At 44.0% G+C, this 4,941-nt stretch overlaps 1 pseudogene; it reads left to right on the forward strand.

Moving 5' to 3' along the window:
* Window positions 1–1,090: 1,090 nt before the first annotated feature.
* Window positions 1,091–3,901, forward strand: LOC129849036 (complement C1q-like protein 2; annotated as a pseudogene).
* The last annotated feature ends 1,040 nt before the right edge of the window (window positions 3,902–4,941 follow it).

Below are 4,941 nucleotides of genomic sequence, written 5' to 3' on the forward strand. Positions count from 1 at the left end.
CACACATGCCCAGGTTCATGTATATTCTCAGAGAAGGAGGAGATCAGGTGTAGCTAGCAGCAGGTGTCTCTCACCTGTATGAGGCTGGTCAGGTGGCGCAGTGGCTGTTCAGTGTGTGAGGACCGGAGGTTACCAGAGGGCGTGTGTGTGTTCTATTTAACTACCTGGATACTTCCTGCTCCTTCTCTGTTGCTTTGACAACAGCCACAGAGGCAAGGCTTTGTTTTAAACCCTCACTCCCTTCTCCCTCCCCTTCAAGTTAACTCCACCTTGTGGATCTAGGTGAACAGACTATGGGGATGACTGTACCTAGACCTCCAATAGGCTTAGTGGAGCTTCGATAATAATAATAGCTCCAGCAGCTAGCCCTTCGGTAACTATGGTGATATTTCTGACACATTGCTGCTTTATATTTACTTACCTTTGAGTCATTTAGCAGACGGTCTTATCCAGAGTGACTTACATGAGCAATTAGGGTTAAGTGCCTTGCTCAAGGGCAATCTATAGATTTTTCACCTAATTGGCTCGGGGATTCAAACCAGAGAGTAGAGGGGTTAGAGAGAATGACATCACTCTACAGGGTCACAGCGAAGGGGGAGAGAGCAGGGAGAGTGTTTCTGAACCGTTGACCACCCAGCCTGACATCTGGACTGAACTGAAGGAGCTGAGGAACATGGTGGTGGAACAGAGAGTGGAGCTGAGAGACATGGTGGTGGAACAGAGAGTGGAGCTGAGGAATATGGTGCTGGAACAGAGAGTGGAGCTGAGGAACATGGTGGTGGAACAGAGAGTGGAGCTGAGGAACATGGTGGTGGAACAGAGAGTGGAGCTGAGAGACATGGTGGAGGTGGAGGAGCTGAAAGGAGAGGTGGAGGAGCTGAAAGGAGAGGTGGAGGAGCTGAAAGGAGAGGTGGAGGAGCTGAAAGGAGAGGTGGAAGAGCAGAAAGGAGAGGTGGAGGAGCTGAAAGGAGAGGTGGAGGAGCAGAAAGGAGAGGTGGAGGAGCTGAAAGGAGAGGTGGAGGAGCTGAAAGGAGAGGTGGAGGAGCTGAAAGGAGAGGTGGAGGAGCTGAAAGGAGAGGTGGAGGAGCTGAAAGGAGAGGTGGAGGAGCTGCAGAAGGAGAGAATGCAGCTAACATGAGGCAGCTTCCTTTCATTTGACTATTGTAGTCGGGAAGAGTGTGTTGAATTCATCATTAGTTTATTTGAGCTCTAGACATCAGATCAAGAGCTCTAGATATTATTCCCATAATTCTGGCCCACGCAGCTGAACTGTCAGCCATGGGGACCAGAGTGACAGCCAGCGAGAGAGAGGTGGAGGAACTGAAAGGGGAAGTGGAGGGGCTGAAGAGAGAGAACACAGGTAAGACAAACAAAGACTTTCAGAAACTCATTGTATCTAATGTGGTGTGGGAATATGTTCATTTTATGAATTTATCTTACTCAACATACAGTAACTTATAGAACTATTCGTGCTCAGAGACAGACCAAAGCTGGCCTTCTCTGCTGGTTTGACTAACTCAAGAAAAGAAGGACCTTTCAATACTGAGACCCAACTGATCTACACCAAGGTCTTCAAACATCGGCAACACCTATAACCCATATACAGGTACTGCTGCTACGTATATGACATTAGTAACAGACACCTACAGTCCAGTGACAGGTACTGCTGCTACGTATATGACATTAGTAACAGACACCTACAGTCCAGTGACAGGTACTGCTGCTACGTATATGACATTAGTAACAGACACCTATAGCCCAGTGACAGGTACTGCTGCTACGTATATGACATTAGTAACAGACACCTACAGCCCAGTGACAGGTACTGCTGCTACGTATATGACATCAGTAACAGACACCTACAGTCCAGTGACAGGTACTGCTACTACGTATATGACATTAGTAACAGACACCTACAACCCAGTGACAGGTACTTCTGCTACGTATATAACATTAGTTACAGACACCTACAGTCCAGTGACAGGTACTGCTGCTACGTATATGACATTAGTTACAGACAACTACAGTCCAGTGACAGGTACTGCTGCTACGTATATAACATTAGTTACAGACACCTACATCACTAACAGGTACTGCTGCTACGTATATGACATTAGTAACAGACACCTACATCACTAACAGGTACTGCTGCTACGTATATGACATTAGTTACAGACACCTACATCACTAACAGGTACTGCTGCTACGTATATGACATTAGTTACAGACACCTACATCACTAACAGGTACTGCTGCTACGTATATGACATTAGTAACAGACACCTACAGTCCAGTGACAGGTACTGCTGCTACGTATATGACATTAGTAACAGACACCTACAGTCCAGTGACAGTTACTGCTACTACGTATATGACATTAGTAACAGACACCTACAGTCCAGTGACAGGTACTGCTTCTACGTATATGACATTAGTAACAGACACCTACATCACTAACAGGTACTGCTGCTACGTATATAACATTAGTTACAGACACCTACAGTCCAGTGACAGGTACTGCTGCTACGTATATAACATTAGTTACAGACACCTACAGTCCAGTGACAGGTACTGCTGCTACGTATATGACATTAGTAACAGACACCTACATCACTAACAGGTACTGCTGCTACGTATATGACATTAGTTACAGACACCTACAGTCCAGTGACAGGTACTGCTGCTACGTATATGACATTAGTAACAGACACCTACATCACTAACAGGTACTGCTGCTACGTATATGACATTAGTTACAGACACCTACAGTACAATGACAGGTACTGCTGCTACGTATATGACATTAGTAACAGACACCTACATCACTAACAGGTACTGCTGCTACGTATATGACATTAGTTACAGACACCTACAGTCCAGTGACAGGTACTGCTGCTACGTATATGACATTAGTTACAGACACCTACATCACTAACAGGTACTGCTGCTACGTATATGACATTAGTAACAGACACCTACAGCCCAGTGACAGGTACTGCTGCTACGTATATGACATTAGTAACAGACACCTACAGTCCAGTGACAGGTACTGCTGCTACGTATATGACATTAGTAACAGACACCTATAGCCCAGTGACAGGTACTGCTGCTACGTATATGACATTAGTAACAGACACCTACAGTCCAGTGACAGGTACTGCTGCTACGTATATAACATTAGTAACAAACACCTACAGTCCAGTGACAGGTACTGCTACTACGTATATGACATTAGTAACAGACACCTACAGTCCAGTGACAGGTACTGCTGCTACGTATATGACATTAGTTACAGACACCTACATCACTAACAGGTACTGCTGCTACGTATATGACATTAGTAAGAGACACCTACAGCCCAGTGACAGGTACTGCTGCTACGTATATGACATTAGTTACAGACACCTACATCACTAACAGGTACTGCTGCTACGTATATGACATTAGTAACAGACACCTACAGTCCAGTGACAGGTACTGCTACTACGTATATGACATTAGTAACAGACACCTACATCACTAACAGGTACTGCTGCTACGTATATGACATTAGTAACAGACACCTACATCACTAACAGGCTGCTCCAGTGTTCATGAGAGACAGTGTTGATCTCTCCCTGCAGATGTCTTCACAGTCCCATTGAGAGGAGTTCACTACTTCAGATTCTCTGGCATGGACGTCTGCACATCGGCATATATGGGTGTATCCTTATTTAAGAATAAGCAGCATGAAATATTGTCAAATCAGTAGAATAGCCAGGAAGTGCATCAGTATATATCTAATGCAGTGACTCTGCAGGAGGGGGACTTAATCTACATCTACCTTCCCTCAGGCTATGGTCTCTATGAAGATTCAAATAAACGTTGCCCCTTCAGTGGCTTCCTGCTCTTCCCTATGTGAGGCCAGAGAGAACCAAAACAAAAGCTGTGATGAAATCAGACGCTGAATCAGAGTTCAAAGAGCCATGAATTTTCTCATAACGACCCGTCCATTCAACGTGATGTAATAACTAATGACCAGTGTCTTCTGTTCTATGTTCTAAATTTGACTTCATTTTCCAGATGATGACAAAAGTATGCAGGGTTGTTGAATGGCCCAGTGATTCCTCTCCCTGTCTGGTCCTCAACACTGATATGTGCTAGTTCCTGAAATAGAACATCATCCACATAACACCTCAATGGAACTGTTGAATTGTTTATTCCTTTTTTCTCATGACGTTTACAAACATTCTGCCAGCATGGCAAAGTCTAAATGAGGGAGATGCTACAGTCTAAAGTCATTCAAGTGCTGTAAGGTATAAGACAACTGTATTTTACAACCAGATCATTCAGCACAGACAGAACAGAAAGCATGGTTGTTACAGCCAGACCTCCGAGCAACAGATTGGACTGGACTGGACTCTCTCTAGATATATATCAGTGGAGGCTGCTGAGGGGAGGTCGGCTCATAATAGCGACTGGAATGGAGTGGTATCAAACACATGAAACCATGTTCTTGATACCATTCCATTCACTCCATTCCAGTCATTATTATGAGCCGTTCTCCCCTCAGCAGGCTCTACTGATATATATACAGTACCAGTCAAAAGTCTGGACACACCTACTCATTCAACAGGTTTTTCTTTATTTTTACTATTTTCTACATTGTAGAATAATAGTGAAGACATCACAACTATGAAATAACACATATGGAATCATGTAGTAACCAAAAAAGTGTTAAACAAATCAAAATATATTTTATATTTGAGATTCTTCCAAGTAGCCACCCTTTGCCTTGATGGCAGCTTTGCACACTCTTGGCATTCTCTCAACCAGCATCATGAGGTAGTCACCTGGAATGCATTTCAATTAAGGTGTGCCTTGTTCAAAGTTAATTTGTGGAATTTATTTCCTTCTTAATGCGTTTGAGCCAATCAGTTGTATTGTGACAAGGTTGGTGGG

This window comes from Salvelinus fontinalis, unplaced genomic scaffold (genome assembly GCF_029448725.1).
Source record: "Salvelinus fontinalis isolate EN_2023a unplaced genomic scaffold, ASM2944872v1 scaffold_1340, whole genome shotgun sequence".
In the NCBI taxonomy this organism is placed as follows: domain Eukaryota; kingdom Metazoa; phylum Chordata; class Actinopteri; order Salmoniformes; family Salmonidae; genus Salvelinus; species Salvelinus fontinalis.